At 39.0% G+C, this 19022-nt stretch overlaps 1 long non-coding RNA gene across 1 annotated transcript in view; it reads left to right on the top strand.

The window, feature by feature from the left end:
- Nucleotides 1-529: 529 nt before the first annotated feature.
- Nucleotides 530-19022, top strand: part of LOC128655444 (uncharacterized) — a 53886-nt gene continuing 35393 nt past the window's right edge. The window contains exon 1 of the long non-coding RNA XR_008401799.1: nucleotides 530-607. This is a non-coding gene — a long non-coding RNA (uncharacterized LOC128655444). The remainder of the gene's footprint in view (nucleotides 608-19022) is intronic.

The following is a 19022-nucleotide window of genomic DNA, read 5'->3' on the forward strand; positions in this document are numbered from 1 at the left end:
CATTTTATTCAACTAATTAATCATTGTAATTTATAACTTTGTCTCTGCATGCTACTGAATATTTGCATAAATATGATGCACATTTTTCTAGTTTAATTTATCTTGCATCTGATCAACTGGATTAGCAGAAAATCACTTTGGTTGACATCTGAGATTGTTTTGTTAATGGTTCAATTCACAAATAAATTTATATGTTATAATTGCAAATGTGCCAATTATAACCCAAACAGAAGAAAGCTTAATATGTGTTGCATAATTAAAATAATCTATTATTGTCTTACTTTAGGCATGCTCACTGAATTTTAAGTAGGCTACCTGAAAGTTATGTGGATAGGATACATCTTGTAGAGCTTTGTTCCTCAGTGTAACATATGATAATCTACATTTAATTTATCAGATTAATTGGATTACAAATAAACATTAACCTAGGAATGAATTAATTAATTCATTGTGAACTCTATGCATTCTATTTCATTTTAACTATTCAAATATTGTATTTGTATTTAACTGCAGATCATTGCAACTGGAAGAGGAGGCAAATTTGATCACAGAAAAGGAAACACATCAGCATGTGAGAAAAAGATAAAGTATAAAACTGCAGAAAAAGGTATTGTATTCCCAAATAATGAATATGAGTTAAATCTTATTTTAATCTTATTGTATATTTTTATTCTTATATTTATAACTGTATTCACCTTCCATTACTTCAATACAAAATATATAACGATATACTGTTAACCTGAATTTAAAATACACTGTTTAACACGTATAGGTCATTTTAACCCCTTGAGCCGTCGCAGAGCTTCCTACTTGAGGGAGATCTGGGGGCTCCCACTCGCTCCTACCCCGGCGATCGGGCCTGCATATTGACAGGCATTGCCGGGGCTTCACATTTTGCGCGGTGACAACATGTGCAAAGACTTGATGACGTCACTGTGAAACTTTATTAAAAATGTAAAATACAAAGTATAGGGAAAGGGGGCATGCTGCTTAGAAGCCTGTATCTCAGGCATCTAAGCAGCTATAGACCCCCAAGACCCACCGTTGGAAAGATAATCGCCTTTCCAACGGTGTAAGTATTGGGGATCTGGAAAAAAAATTCTAAAGTAAAAAAAAAGTTTTAAAAAAATAAAAATTTTAAAAAAAAATGTAATCACCTTAGCTCCCAGGTGGGAAAGTGCTTAGCACTCAAAGGGTTAAACATCCCATGCAAAAATATATCAATTTAAAGTCCTATTATTATCATTAAATCGTTGGTAACGATCTGCACTTAGTATCAAAACAGAATTATTATTTTTTCTAGTAGTTAACAAAGTCATTTCCAATTTGACACATGTTAGTGATATTACTAGAAGCAAATATTTTTTTGGAAAATACATTCTACGACTTTTGTTTTGTGCTTTGACACTATTTTTTACAAGTAATCAAAATAGCATGTCCAAAGGCTTTTATAATCTTTTTCTGGTGACTTTGCTACGCCATCAGCATGTATTTATCTACAATAGAAAGAGAAAATGCCAAATCTTATTACTTATCAACAGTAAGATTTAGGCAATATGAGAATGACTTGGAAAAAACATCATATTAACTTTATTTTAAGTTTTTACATTGTTTGTTACAGGCGGACAAGTCAATCCCTTAGGTTGTGTGCAAAGTATTTTTAAATAGTAATTCATGTTTTGCATTTTCTGAACCACAGGTCTATGATTTTTTTTTTTTCTTTTTTAACTCTTAATGTCTTAAGTGACCTTGTATCTAAGGATCTGCAGACTGCCTCCTTATCTCAGTGCTTTTTACAAACTTGCATTTTAGCAAATTAGTGCTGGTTCATGCATAAGTCAATTGGAGTAAGCACAATGTTATCTATAGGGCACACATGACCTAGCACTGTCTGGCTGTGAAAAGTGTATAATATGCACTGGCTGTGAAAACTATATAATATGCACTGCTATAAGAGGCGGCCCGCAGGGGATTAGAAACAGGCAGGGATTTACAGGTTTAGAGATTATAAAGCATATTTATATAATAAATAAAAAATAACAAAATAAAGTAGACTGTCCCTTTAAATAAAGCTATTTTATATGCATCATATAAATGTCCCTTTAACCCAAAATGCTCACTGTGCTCGCATCTTTACCATTATGTAATAGTTCAATGGTCCCATAACCGTCTTGAAAGATAATAACTTAAATGTAATTTAAAAAATGTCAAATAGGTAGTTGGGTGGTAAATTATTGGCATATAGGTATCGTTTCTAAATTTAGTTTCTATGCACTCCTTCAAAGCTTGGCTGATGTGATTTTTATCAGCATATATTATTCTACATTAGAGCATGTTTAACTTAACCAGCTTTCTACCAGCACTAGCTACAATTAGCAAATCATTGGCTCCCTTATTATTAATCATCAGCTATCCCACTTCACTTGCTACAAATGGTAACAAGAACAAGGTAGCAAAAGCTCTTGTAGAGCAGCCAGAGCTTGTGACTGTCTATACTTTTAATGGGATTTCCAAATGCATTGTAGCTAACGTATCATATGACGCTTGCTACACATTTATAAGCTGTTGCTACATCATCTTTTGCTACGAGTGGATTAAAAACTTTTAAATTCAAACTAGTGGAATATTTGTATTGGTAAACGATATAAGATTGCATTGTTTTTTTTTATTTAACGTAAACATTAAAGCTTATGTTTATGAATCTTTATTTTGGTACTAGGCGATAAGAATGCACAGAGGGCAGTATATGTTTAAAAAATACAAACCCCCAAGCTAAAGTTACAAAAAATAAAAAAGTAAATTGACAGAAAAAAATAAGCAAAGCTATCCAAAATAAAAAAATTAAACCTAAACTATAGTGTGTGTGTACTAATATAGTTCATATTAGCACACACACAAGTGCGCGCACGTGCTCCCGCATGCACCGGGGAATGAACTGATATTGCGCTGGCCAGAAGTGATCCAGCGATGGGCCGCCCACCCGCCTCCCTGCAAGCTGCTCCCACCTACCAATGATCGCACCATCGCTGGCCAATGCAGAGAGGGCCACAGAGTAACTCTCTCTGCATTGGTGTTTGAAAAAAGGTATTGTAGTGATGCCTCAGGGTATGTCATTGGTCTTTAAAGACCAGTTTGTGTTTGACGTACCCTGTACGACGTGTGTCGTTAAGGGGTTAAGAAGCAGCAATTGCATTTAGTAAGGTCCAGCAAATAATATCCGCTCAACAGTTCATAAATCAAGACCATTATTTCTTGTAACTTACAAAAATCACTCTTAATTGAAAATGCTACTGCTATAGCTACTTTGATCCTGAATCTTCGCCACTCTGACTCTAACACATTGACTTGTAGCAAATGAAGCTGTTGCTGATGGTTACGTAAGCAAAATATGTGACTGAAGCTCCTTGAAACTATAAATCCCTACAACTTTGTATTATGTAGCAACTGGTCGCTACCTATGACCACATGTACGTATCAAGAGCAAGTGGAAATGGACTTGCTACTTATCAAAACAAAAAAGCTACTTTTCCTATAGCAACCCCATTTGTACCAACGCTGTGTAATCTAGTCCTAAATTGGTCATACTTAGTTTAATTTGTTCATAATTATTTAGAATAGTGCAAATATTAGAGAAATATACAAATGTGAGAAGTGACTAAGAAGGTTAATGTAAAATGGGAGCAGAAATCTGGAGTATTAGGTAGCTTGAAGAGATAAAATAGATTAGTGGCTTGTGAAGTTTAAAAGGAATAAGAAAATATTAAAGTAGACATATTAAAGATGAGTTGATAGTTGTTTTATTAGTGTAAATCTATTAGTGTAAATCTAGTGTAGAGTTGTTTCAAACAAACAGGATTTGTGATTATGGCTAAAAAGGTAAGTTAGTATTAGTAGCAACATAGCCAAGTGACATAAAGGTGGGTGTTTGAGGGAGGGATATTAGAGATGAGAGAAGATGTTAGGTGATGGTATACCATTGCAGTTTATAAGACAGAGATCTGATTGGAGTGCAGATGCCTCAGTCATATTTGAGAGAGTAAAGTAATATATTAGAGTTAGAGTATAGGGTTCCATTTATCAAGCTGCAATAGCATCTTTAGAGTCCCAGCATTTCAAGCTTGCGTGATCAAGTCTGAAAAGCTAGTTAAGTATAAGTGGTCTTAAGATTGCTGCTACTTAATCTCTCCGCTACTTAAAATGTTGCAGATTTTAATCATCCCGATCAGATCCAATTGCGATGATTTATAGCGCCCACTCGTGGCTTGTGCAATGTTAAGTGCAGGCAGCCTAATGATAAATGGAGCCCACTAACTTGTGAGAGGTAATGGTTGAGGAAACCTGTTCACTCGTCCTTGTGGTGAGTAGGCAGCAGACACTGTTTATCTGCTTTCTGCATTTATCATTGCACAAGGATTTCCTTGTGCAGTGCCAGAGAAGGATCTGTCAATTACCCCTGTCAATTACCTCAAATATAAAAGTTTCAGGGGACTTTTCTTTGCCACCTGAGCAGTGCTATGGCTGCTATTTTTTAACTCTCAGTAAGCAGTGCATTATAGTATAGCATTAGGTATCTGAGATACAAAAATTCAACTGGGAAATTGAGAAATCAAACATGTTTTACCTTAGCATATAGCTATATAAATAATATACACCTTAAGGATAAGGGCTAACATATCAGAAAGAAATTAACAAATTGAGGGGATGTTTAATGTGCAGGGGAACTTGTGTTGCTTGCGCACAGTTATTATACTGAGACAATATATGAAACCACAGTTATTCAATCTGTCACAGAGGCAGTTAAAGGGTTAATATAAATAATAAGACTATTAACTGCTCAATCAGAGCTGGTTAAAACAAATGTATCCAATTTACTTCCATTATCAAATGTACTTAAATCTCTCCTTTGTTGAACAGCATACCCAAGTAGGCTCTCAAGTACACATTTGTAACAGAGTTATAAATATCAGCAAAGGCAATCAATTAGATAACAGAAGTAAAATGTATATTTGCATGTTCTGTTTAAATCATGAAGGTTTAATTTTAATATTCTCTTCCTTTTAATTTACCCCAAACTTTTCCTCAAGTAACTAAAACAATTTCCACACCTTTCTACTTTCTTAACTAAAATTACACTCAGTGCTTGTACCTTCCAGATTCACCAACCAAATTCAGTTGTTAACTTTTACTTGCAGATTGGCCCTCTTAGATTATAGACCATTTTACTGCTTCAGCTGGCTGTTTCCACAACCATTGTGAATGACTGAGGTAGGAAAATGCTTTAACGGACAATAAAAACTTTGAGATGGTAATATAAAATGATAAATTATATTATATTTATATATATATATATATATATACAGTCCAGATAGAGGAAAGCACAATCTTACACCAATTCAACTGCCAAGGTGCACTGCAAGCCAATTCGTATCCTCTCCAAGAACACAGGCACTCACTGGTCTTTATAAAATGTAATCCTTTATTCAATCCATTAAAACAATAATAATACCATGACGTTCCAGCACACCATCGTGCCTTTATCAAATGTATCAAAATATTAAAAAGCTTCATATCAAACTTACCCCAAATCACCTCTTAAAAACTACTGGAATATAGCACAAGCCGCCAGCTCATCGTGTGTAAAATCGGCGTCTGATGTCATCAGGGGGCGCTGATCTGTGCGCCCTGTGAGATCGTAGGGCCGACGTTGCCATGGCAACATGTAAACTGTACACAGTTACCCGGCGAATGTGCAATAGACCAATAGATATATTTGCATGTCGAGTGTGTCGCCGATTACACATATTGACGGAATTCCCCATACTTATTATAATGGGGAAAAGTACCGCAAGTCTCCAAACTATTGGACAAAAAAGATGTCTATATCAGCGCAACACTCCCAGCAGATAATACTAAAAACAAAGTGCGTAAAAAACATAGTGTATAAAATTCAAAAATGTGTTAGAAAGGAGCATCTATATAACATTGTATCCATATCATAATGAGTGAAAAGTATCAAAAAAGCATTTGATGTAATAATGACAGTAAACTACTTCAATTTACATATAAGGTGAGATACTAGCTCGCATTCATGCCTACTAGTATTATGGTAGAAACATGGGAACAATATGTGAGAAATGATTATATGTCCATTTTTAAGACCCATACGCTATAACAGGACAAATCTGTGTACTCTGATTATATTGCAAAAACAGAATTTATCTAGTAGAAAGGGCTGAAGTCCAGTGAGGTATTGAGGCCATATGGAGAGATGGTATTTAGCCTGTAGATCCACTTGGTTTCGCATTGTAGTAGCAGGTTCCCCCTGTCACCTCCCCTTGGGAGTGGGGGTATATGATCTATAAGCATTGTGCATAAACTTGAAACCGCATGTTTATGTTGGATGCAATGCCTAGCTACTGGTTGTTCTGATTCACCAGTGCGTAGGGCCACCCGTATAGCACACCAGTGGTTTGCCATACGCTCGCAGAAGGTTGTTACAGTTTTGCCGATGTATACACTGGAACATGGGCAAATAATCATGTATACTACTTATACGCTGGTGCAGGTAAGGCGATGCCTAATGTCGAATCTTTTGTTGTTGTGAGGGTGCTGAAAAGAATTGCCCCTAAGCATACCATTGCAGGTTACACATCCAGAACAGGGAAAACAGCCCATCTTCGTGGGTTTAAGCCAAGTATACTTTTTGTAATTCCTTATTGGATCTGACTTAACCAATATGTCACTTAGGTTATTTGCTCTCCGGTATGCTATTCTGGGGGCAGCCACCCTCCCAAATGGTAGTGTGGGATCACTGCCTACCACTGGCCAATGCCTCCGGACCGCCTCAGTGAGGTGTCTTGAATCTGATGTATATGTAGTGACCATGTTGATCCGGTCAGGGTCTGACTTGGTTGTCCTTTGCCTTTTTTCCAGATTAGTGGGATCCATAAGATCATCACATGCCCTCTTAACCATCTCTCTAGTATAGCCTCTCTCCACTAGTTTCGTGTCCATTTCTTCCAGTTGTTGATGTAGCATAGGTATCTCACTATTGTTCCTAATGACACGAGTGAGTTGGGAGGTGACAATCCCCTTCTTTTGGTGCAGAGGGTGAAAACTCCTCGCATCCAACAAGGAATTGCGGTCAGTTGGTTTAGTACAAAGAGAGGTACCAAAACGAGTGATACCCTCTGCATCAACTTTGAAAATATTAAGATCCAAAAAATGTACAGATACTGTACTGTATTCCAACTTAAACCTGATTGGACAAGCCATGGTATTCAAATGTGACACCCACTCAAGCAATGCTGACTCACCACCTCACCACACCAAGAACACATCATCGATATAGCGTGTGTAGTACATGATGTTGCTATTATCATGTGGCCGCATCAGCGTGCGTTCATACCATGCCATGTAGAGGTTTGCATAAGTGGGTGCCACATTCGAACCCATGGCTGTACCTGCGATTTGCAAAAAATAGTCATTTTCAAATTTAAAATAGTTCTTCTCAAGACAATGTGTTAACATTTCGCAAAGGAACTCTATGGGTGGACCATTGTACAAATCATTGCCCGTCACCATGGACCTGACAGCCTCCACACCCTCATGATGAGGTATCACAGTGTAAAGGCTGTCCATGGTGACAAGCACATCATCAACACTTAAACCAACATATTCCTTGAGAACACGAATCATATCTGGGGAATCCTTTAAATAAGATTCAGTATGCTTAACAACATGCTGGAGGTGCGAGTCAATGTATATGGCCAAACAGGACAAAATTGAACCCCTGGCAGACACAATCGGTCTGCCAGGTGGATTTTTTAAGGTTTTGTGCACCTTTGGCAGTAAGTAGAGTACAGGAACCTTTGGATAATCTGTAGTGAGAAATGTCTGCTCCTGTTCACTAAGTATACCTGCCTCAAAGCCCTCCTGTAGAAATCTGTCAATGACCCTTTTATAGGTTGATGTAGGGTTACCAGATATCTCTTAACTGTCTAAGTGCCTCATTCCTGTACTCTGTATAGTCTAAAATGACAACAGATCCCCCCTTATCCGCAGGGCGGATAATGATGGATGTGTCATTTTTCAGGTCCGTGAGTGCTTGGACCTCAGCTTTACTCAAGTTAGAATATGTCTTGTGTTGGGGTATTTGTTTGATGTCATGGCTAAGAGCCCGTGTGTATCCTCTGATGGAGTTGTGTGTATTTGCAGGTTCAAAGGTGGATTTTTTCTTGAATGGAGTGGGGACATAAGTATCATTTCTAAAATGATCTCTTAGTTTCAGCTGCCTTTGTAACTTATGTATATCCACCAGCATATCAAAAGAATCAGTTTTGGGGGTCGGTATGAATGATAGCCCCCGATTTAACAGGGATATTTCAGCTTCATTCAAATGTCTGCTACTGAGGTTAAATATAAAAACTTACTTTTTCCTTGCTAATTGTTTTTTTGTGGCCCCCCCTTCTGATTTTTCTTCCCTCACTTCTCTTTTTGTAGTGGGAATAGTTGGTGGTTTTGCTGTCGAGCGTGTCCCCACTCCTAAAAAAGAATTGGAGTGTTCGCTGTTGTTAGTATTACTCTGGCTAGAGGTGATACCCTCCGGGCCTGAGGAGTCTCCTCCACTGCTATCGACTATACTTAGTGTGTTTCTAGGGCGCAGATTACGTTGCCGTCTATTCTGTGTAGTGTCATCTTTGCCATATAGCCACTTATATACACGTTTCTCTCTATAATCAGTTTCAACACTGTTAAGTTTCTTATTTTTGAATGCAATAAGATCACTACGGTATTTACTGACTATACCTTCCAGTTTGGTAACCCAATCCTGACTCTTATCCTCCAGCAGGATGTGCATACTGTTTTGTTTAATGATGTCAGTTTCATTTTTAATTTTGTTCTCTAACCTAGTGACCTCCTCTATCACCAACAGCATAAGGTCATAGGAGCATTTGTTTAGCACGGAGCACCAACTCCTACAAAATTCAAAATTCAACGTGTGTAAAATCGGCGTCTGACGTATATCTATTGGTCTATTGCACATTCGTCGGGTAACTGTGTACAGTTTACATGTTGCCATGGCAACGTCGGCCCTACGATCTCACAGGGCGCACAGACCAGCGCTCCCTGATGACGTCAGACGCCGATTTTACACACGATGAGCTGGCGGCATGTGCTATATTCCAGTAGTATTTAATAGGTGATTTGGGGTAAGTTTGATATGAAGCTTTTTAATATTTTGATACATTTGATAAAGGCACGATGGTGTGCCGGAACGTCATGGTATTATTATCGTTTTAATGGATTGAATAAAGGATTACCTTTTATAAAGACCAGTGAGTGCCTGTGTTCTTGGAGAGGATACGAATTGGCTTGCAGTGCACCTTGGCAGTTGAATTGGTGTAAGATTGTGCTGTCCTCTATCTGGACTGTATCTATGCTTTTGCATTTTGGGATAAGCACTCCGATCATTTATACGCACATGAACTGTGGATGCTGCATTATAATTGTTATATGGAGATGCTAACTTGATATTGGAAACTTCACATCTAATCTTGACCTGTTTTTAAGTACATAACTAGAGGAGCATCGGATATACATTGTTTGATGTTCATTTGTATGTGACACAAAACTACCGGCTTACAGTCTTGTATACTTGCTATTTATGCACTAACTGTTAAAATTCCTGTTAAAGATGGCTGAGTCAGCACAGTTCGATAATCTGTATCAGGATGAAGATTTCAACACAGAGCCATTGGTGTTTACAGATGATGATGCGGAGAGAATCAGAATAAGTGACGAAATGAGTGAGTTGGGGGGTGACACCCCCATTAACGTATATCATAAATTGTTAAATTTAAGGAGGAAGCAAATAGATTATCATTTACATGCAGTTTTTTTATCTGGGTATAATAGGAAGAAATATATCCCAAGGGGATTTAGGGTGAAAAATATACCCACCCTAGGCCGCAATAATGTTGAATTTTGTAGGAGGTGGTGCTCCGTGTTAAACAAGTGCTCCTATGACCTTATGTTGTTGGTGATAGAGGTCACTAGGTTAGAGAACAAAATTAAAAATGAAACTGACATCATTAAGCAAAACAGTGTGCACATCCTGCTGGAGGATAAGAGTCAGGATTGGGTTACCAAACTGGAAGGTATAGTCAGTAAATACCGTAGTGATCTTATTGCATTCAAAAATAAGAAACTTAACAGTGTTGAAACTGATTATAGAGAGAAACGTGTATATAAGTGGCTATATGGCAAAGATGACACTACACAGAATAGACGGCGACCTAATCTGCGCCCTAGAAACACACTAAGTATAGTCGATAGCAGTGGAGGAGACTCTTCAGGCCTGGAGGTATCACCTCTAGCCAGAGTAATACTAACAACAGCGAACACTCCAATTCTTTTTTAGGAGTGGGGACACGCTCGACAGCAAAACCACCAACTATTCCCACTACAAAAAGAGAAGCGAGGGAAGAAAAATCAGAAGGGGGGGCCACAAAAAAATAATTAGCAAGGAAAAAGTAGATATTATATTTAACCTCAGTAGCAGACATTTGAATGAAGCTGAAATATCCCTGTTAAATCGGGGGCTATCATTCATACCGACCCCCAAAACTGATTCTTTTGATATGCTGGTGGATATACATAAGTTACAAAGGCAGCTGAAACTAAGAGATCATTTTAGAAATTATACTTATGTCCCCACTCCATTCAAGAAAAAATCCACCTTTGAACCTGCAAATACACACAACTCCATCAGAGGATACACAGGGGCTCTTAGCCATGACATCAAACAAATACCCCAACACAAGACATATTCTAACTTGAGTAAAGCTGAGGCCCAAGCACTCACGGACCTGAAAAATGACACATCCATCATTATCCGCCCTGCGGATAAGGGGGGATCTGTTGTCATTTTAGACTATACAGAGTACAGGAATGAGGCACTTAGACAGTTAAGAGATAGCCAAACGTACAAGAAATTATCTGGTAACCCTACATCAACCTATAAAAGGGTCATTGACAGATTTCTACAGGAGGGCTTTGAGGCAGGTATACTTAGTGAACAGGAGCAGACATTTCTCACTACAGATTATCCAAAGGTTCCTGTACTCTACTTACTGCCAAAGGTGTACAAAACCTTAAAAAATCCACCTGGCAGACCGATTGTGTCTGCCAGGGGTTCAATTTTGTCCAGTTTGGCCATATACATTGACTCGCACCTCCAGCATGTTGTTAAGCATACTGAATCTTATTTAAAGGATTCCCCAGATATGATTTGTGTTCTCAAGGAATATGTTGGTTTAAGTGTTGATGATGTGCTTGTCACCATGGACAGCCTTTACACTGTGATACCTCATCATGAGGGTGTGGAGGCTGTCAGGTCCATGGTGACGGGCAATGATTTGTACAATGGTCCACCCATAGAGTTCCTTTGCAAAATGTTAACACATTGTCTTGAGAAGAACTATTTTAAATTTGAAAATGACTATTTTTTGCAAATCGCAGGTACAGCCATGGGTTCGAATGTGGCACCCACTTATGCAAACCTCTACATGGCGTGGTATGAACGCATGCTGATGCGGCCACATGATAATAGCAACATCATGTACTACACACGCTATATCGATGATGTGTTCTTGGTGTGGAGAGGTGGTGAGTCAGCATTGCTTGAGTGGGTGTCACATTTAAATACCATGGCTTGTCCAATCAGGTTTAAGTTGGAATACAGTACAGTATCTGTACATTTTTTGGATCTTAATATTTTCAAAGTTGATGCAGAGGGTATCACTCGTTTTGGTACCTCTCTTTATACTAAACCAACTGACCGCAATTCCTTGTTGGATGCGAGGAGTTTTCACCCTCTGCACCAAAAGAAGGGGATTGTCACCTCCCAACTCACTCGTGTCATTAGGAACAATAGTGAGATACCTATGCTACATCAACAACTGGAAGAAATGGACACGAAACTAGTGGAGAGAGGCTATACTAGAGAGATGGTTAAGAGGGCACGTGATGATCTTATGGATCCCACTAATCTGGAAAAAAGGCAAAGGACAACCAAGTCAGACCCTGACCGGATCAACATGGTCATTACATATACATCAGATTCAAGACACCTCACTGAGGCGGTCCGGAGGCATTGGCCAGTGGTAGGCAGTGATCCCACAATTCCATTTGGGAGGGTGGCTGCCCCCAGAATAGCATACCGGAGAGCAAATAACCTAAGGGACATATTGGTTAAGTCAGATCCAATAAGGAATTACAAAAAGGATACTTGGCTTAAACCCACGAAGATGGGCTGTTTTCCCTGTTCTGGATGTGTAACCTGCAATGGTATGCTTAGGGGCAATTCTTTTCAGCACCCTCACAACAACAAAAGATTCGTCATTAGGCATCGCCTTACCTGCACCAGCGTATATGTAGTATACATGATTATTTGACCATGTTCCAGTGTATACATCGGCAAAACTGTAACAACCTTCCGTGAGCGTATGGCAAACCACCGGTGTGCTATACGGGAGGCCCTACGCACTGGTGAATCAGAACAACCAGTAGCTAGGCATTGCATCCAACATAAACATGCGGTTTCAAGTTTACGCAAAATGCTTATAGATCATATACCCCCACTCCCAAGGGGAGGTGACAGGGGGAACCTGCTACTACAATGCGAAACCAAGTGGATCTACAGGCTAAATACCATCTCTCCATATGGCCTCAATACCTCACTGGACTTCAGCCCTTTCTACTAGATAAATTCTGTTTTTGCAATATAATCAGAGTACACAGATTTGTCCTGTTATAGCGTATGGGTCTTAAAAATGGACATATAATAATTTCTCACATATTGTTCCCATGTTTCTACCATAATACTAGTAGGCATGAATGTGAGCTAGTATCTCACCTTATATGTAAATTGAAGTAGTTTACTGTCACTATTACATCAAATGCTTTTTTGATACTTTTCACTCATTATGATATGGATACAATGTTATATAGATGCTCCTTTCTAACACATTTTTGAATTTTATACACTATGTTTTTTACGCACTTTGTTTTTAGTATTATCTGCTGGGAGTGTTGCGCTGATATAGACATAGTTTTTGTCCAATAGTTTGGAGACTTGCGGTACTTTTCCCCATTATAATAAGTATGGGGAATTCCGTCAATATGTGTAATCGGCGACACACTCGACATGCAAATATATATATATTGGTCTATTGCACATTCGCCGGGTAACTGTGTACAGTTTACATGTTGCCATGGCAACGTCGGCCCTACGATCTCACAGGGCGCACAGATCAGCGCCCCCTGATGACGTCAGACGCCGATTTTACACACGATGAGCTGGGGTGGCATGTGCTATATTCCAGTAGTATTTAAGAGGTGATTTGGGGTAAGTTTGATATGAAGCTTTTTAATATTTTGATACATTTGATAAAGGCACGATGGTGTGCCGAAACGTCATGGTATTATTATCGTTTTAATGGATTGAATAAAGGATTAGCTTTTATAAAGACCAGTGAGTGCCTGTGTTCTTGGAGAGGAGATATATATATATATATATATATATATATGTTAGAAAAAAGGAGGGGCACCTGCGCTAAAAACTCTAACACTTGGTGAGTAATGGCTATTTTTGCAACAATAGTAGTAATAGTGATATATGTGCGTGCTGCCTCTGATACAGTGTACCCGTGTCACTGTTAGGAATGTGGATGGAAAAGAGAAAATCAAAAAGGGCGCACAGCTAGGCACTAGAATAAAAATTGACTATTAGTAAAGTAGGTATGTAGTTTTCAGACCTATGTGGTTATAGTAACAGGATAATAAAAATAATAATAATAATAATAATGTCCTTGGATTGTTATTGTATTCTAAAGAGTTCAGTAATGTGCTTTAGAATATTCGACACTTCTTTGTCTGAGGTGAGTGGATTTGTGCTTACCAGAGGTAACCTCAATCATATGAGGTAAGTTGTAGACTTGTCTGGGTTAGAGATGTTTCTTTGGCTCTTGTCCAGTCGATTTTGCTTTGTTCTTTGCTGTAGGAATCTTTCCTTTGTTGAAACCCTTTGGGATCTTTGTTTCCAGGTGGCTCCTGGCAGCAGTATGTTGTTTTGAATGAAAATCTTGGACTCTCTTGTATCGTTTGTTGAAAGGCAATGGAAAATCCTGGACTCTCTTTTTCTTCTTGGTGATGAGAATATCAAATGCCCTCAATCAGAGTATGAGGTAAGTAATAGACATTGATTAAGTATTTCGATCTCCTGGTCAGTGCTCTGGTTGGCTGCAGTACAAAGATTGCCCAATGCAGTATTTGAATTTAAAATACAGTTCAGCCTGCTTGTGGGACACTAATGGCTGTATGCTTAATAGGATTATCTTAAGGTGGGCGGACATCCTTTTGCTACATTGCGGCACGGCATCATATTTAACACAACGGGTAACAGGACTTGTTGAGCGACTGTACCCTTCCTTATACATATGCCTCTGTGAGCATATTATACGCACAATTTGAACTTACCAACTGCCAACAGAGGCTTTTTAGCCTAACAGCATTATAAACGTATTGGTCTTATTGACCACAAATAACGGCCAGCAGGTTAAGCTGTTTAAAAGAACCACATTAAGCATACAGCCATTAGTGTCCCACAAGCAGGCTGAACTGTATTTTAAATTCAAATACTGCATTGGGCAATCTTTGTACTGCAGCCAACCAGAGCACTGACCAGGAGATCGAAATACTTAATCAATGTCTATTACTTACCTCATACTCTGATTGAGGGCATTTGATATTCTCATCACCAAGAAGAAAAAGAGAGTCCAGGATTTTCCATTGCCTTTCAACAAACGATACAAGAGAGTCCAAGATTTTCATTCAAAACAACATACTGCTGCCAGGAGCCACCTGGAAACAAAGATCCCAAAGGGTTTCAACAAAGGAAAGATTCCTACAGCAAAGAACAAAGCAAAATCGACTGGACAAGAGCCAAAGAAACATCTCTAACCCAGACAAGTCTACAATTTACCTCATATGATTGAGGTTACCTCTGGTAAGCACAAATCCACTCACCTCAGACAAAGAAGTGTCGAATATTCTAAAGCACATTACTGAACTCTTTAGAATACAATAACAATCCAAGGACATTATTATTATTATTATTTTTATTATCCTGTTACTATAACCACATAGGTCTGAAAACTACATACCTACTTTACTAATAGTCAATTTTTATTCTAGTGCCTAGCTGTGCGCCCTTTTTGATTTTCTCTTTTCCATCCACATATATATATATATATATATATATATATATATATATATATATATATATATATACAGGGAGTGCAGAATTATTAGGCAAGTTGTATTTTTGAGGATTCATTTTATTATTGAACAACAACCATGTTCTCAATGAACCCAAAAAACTCATTAATATCAAAGCTGAATAGTTTTGGAAGTAGTTTTTAGTTTGTTTTTAGTTATAACTATTTTAGGGGGATATCTGTGTGTGCAGGTGACTATTACTGTGCATAATTATTAGGCAATACAAGGACACTCAAAGCCTGCCATCCATGGATTCTGTCAGTGTTTTGATCTGTTCACCATCAACATTGCGTGCAGCAGCAACCACAGCCTCCCAGACACTGTTCAGAGAGGTGTACTGTTTTCCCTCCTTGTAAATCTCACATTTGATGATGGACCACAGGTTCTCAATGGGGTTCAGATCAGGTGAACAAGGAGGCCATGTCATTAGATTTTCTTCTTTTATACCCTTTCTTGCCAGCCACGCTGTGGAGTACTTGGACGCGTGTGATGGAGCATTGTCCTGCATGAAAATCATGTTTTTCTTGAAGGATGCAGACTTCTTCCTGTACCACTGCTTGAAGAAGGTGTCTTCCAGAAACTGGCAGTAGGACTGGGAGTTGAGCTTGACTCCATCCGCCACCTTGCTGGCGTCTGAGTCGGACTGGAGCTCTCTGCCCTTTACCAATCCAGCCACGGGCCCATCCATCTGGCCCATCAAGACTCACTCTCATTTCATCAGTCCATAAAACCTTAGAAAAATCAGTCTTGAGATATTTCTTGGCCCAGTCTTGACGTTTCAGCTTGTGTGTCTTGTTCAGTGGTGGTCGTCTTTCAGCCTTTCTTACCTTGGCCATGTCTCTGAGTATTGCACACCTTGTGCTTTTGGGCACTCCAGTGATGTTGCAGCTCTGAAATATGGCCAAACTGGTGGCAAGTGGCATCTTGGCAGCTGCACGCTTGACTTTTCTCAGTTCATGGGCAGTTATTTTGCGCCTTGGTTTTTCCACACGCTTCTTGCGACCCTGTTGACCATTTTGAATGAAACGCTTGATTGTTCGATGATCACGCTTCAGAAGCTTTGCAATTTTAAGAGTGCTGCATCCCTCTGCAAGATATCTCACTATTTTTGACTTTTCTGAGCCTGTCAAGTCCTTCTTTTGACCCATTTTGCCAAAGGAAAGGTAGTTGCCTAATAATTATGCACACCTGATATAGGGTGTTGATGTCATTAGACCACACCCCTTCTCATTACAGAGATGCACATCACCTAATATGCTTAATTGGTAGTAGGCTTTCGAGCCTATACAGCTTGGAGTAAGACAACATGCATAAAGAGGATGATGTGGTCAAAATACTCATTTGCCTAATAATTCTGCACTCCCTGTATATATATATATATATATATATATATATATATATATATATATATATATATATATACCCCCAATCGCACGTGTTCCAGCACTCCAACTTTGGTAGTTTAATACCGGACCTGGGTGCAATCCTCTAAATACATGTAGATACAAAGACAGGAAAAGGAGGGCACTCTCAGGATTTATACAAATAGGAAATCATTTATTATTCTTCATCATTACAGCAGTGAAAAATCATAAGTCGACGTTTCGGCCTACAATGAAGCCTTCATCAGGACACATAAAAAACTGTTGAAAAAAAAGAAAACACATCCAATATTTTGCCAATATACATAATAAAATAATACATACTCCCACCACCAAAATGCAAAACTTAACCATCCAGCTAAATTAAATTTAAAATTAAGATGCGGGCAACCCCATAGAAGCGAGACAAGCAAATTCAATAATACTGTAGAGATAGAAACCCCTGTACATTAAGGAAGAGGCTCGGCGTGATACTGTCAGGTGTTAGACACATAATGGGACCTCTCCACAATATATAGTACGTATGAGGCCCCCAGGGTTACACCAAAACCCCTGTGCTCCCATAGTAATGAGACAGCTGCTAGCACCCTCCTAGGGCACGCCAGTGTGCCCTCAGTGGGTCATAAGGTAATGTCTAAAACCACCCTAGTACATAAGCTTGTAATAATACAAGATAGGGTTAATTCCACGTAAGTAGGTATCCTGCATCAAAATACTCAAAGTGCTATGCCTAGGCCACAGGGCTAACGGACAAGTCCAGGCTTGTATCTAAACAAAACCCACATATCAAGAGCCTGCATAGTCAGACTGGAATTTATACCTCACAAACACAGGGTAACACCGGCAACTACATTAATCTCGTACCCAGCCTCATGCAGAGCCTAACCCAATGCTATTGGATTAAGAACTCTGCCAGCAGTAGTAAATAACACATTGTGCCAACCTATATAACCCTGTAGGAACCTACTATGAGCGGCTAACCCCCTCTGACACATTAAAAGAAACTAAAGCAATACATAATCTGTAACCAGAGACACCACTAGCTCACGCTCACGCATGAGTCCATATTGTGTGTGTTTTTAATTGTGTGTTCCCCCCCCCCCTTTTTAATGAATAAACAAATAAAAGTTACATTTTATGATCTTCCTTTCTCTCACCTCGATGATCACTAACTAATCATTTGTTGTGAACAACAGACAGTTTTCTCATTGCAATTATTTGCTACAAGCTCAAGAGTGCTATATGTGTATTCTTTCTTGGTGAATTCTTAATTCACCTCAAATTTGTTTCAAGTCCAGGCTTGTATCTAAACAAAATCCACATATCAAGAGCCTGCATAGTCAGACTGGAATTTATACCTCACAAACACCGGGTAACACCGGCAACTACATTAATCTTGTACCCAGCCTCATGCAGAGCCTAACCCAATGCTATTGGATAAAGAACTCTGCCAGCAGTAGTAAATAACACAGTGTGCCAACCTATATAACCCTGTAGGAACCACCAACCTTCCGTGAGAGGTTGGCCAACCACAAGAGCGCCATCAGAACTGCACTCAAGGATAATACTTCAGACCAACCTGTGGCTCAACACTTTTTGGAACACAAACATCCGGTGTCAGCATTGAAAGCGATGCTTATAGACAGTGTAGCTCCATCAAGAAGGGGTGGAAATAGACACAAGGAGCTATTGTGTTGTGAGAGCCGCTGGATCTACAGGCTCAACACTCTTAGCCCTCATGGACTGAATGTCCACCTTGATTTTTTGGTGTTTTATTAATTGCATTTATATTTGACATTTAAATATGTTTCTTGCTTCCTATGTCATTTAGTTTTTTCTCTGTCCTCTTCTGGTCTCTGCCTTTTCCCCCTGGAAGTTGTACTTGGTGTGATTCTGACGGAATTATGGCTGCTGACTGGGCGCGGCTCCTATCATGTATTGATTACCTCATAATAGTTTTGAACATACCTCCAGGGATTTTATGTTTCTAAGGATATACATTGGTGATCATGTTTTCTGCCATACACTACAGGTGCTGTGGATAGGATACTGCCTACTAGTGGAGGCTTCTCTGGCTATTTTCTGTGTCATCAGGAGATATTCGCCAGCTTAGTGGAATAGGACTACAGTGGTCCTCCTTTAACTATGCACTTATGCCCCAGTGATGGATACTGGTGATTTGTGTTATTTAATTGGTTACTGAAACATCCAAACACACTACAGCTGGTGTGGATTGGATACTGCCTACTGTTTGAGGGCTTTCAGGCTATCTTCTGTGTTACTAGCAGATATTGGCCA

This window comes from Bombina bombina, chromosome 4, assembly GCF_027579735.1.
Source record: "Bombina bombina isolate aBomBom1 chromosome 4, aBomBom1.pri, whole genome shotgun sequence".
NCBI classification, from domain to species: domain Eukaryota; kingdom Metazoa; phylum Chordata; class Amphibia; order Anura; family Bombinatoridae; genus Bombina; species Bombina bombina.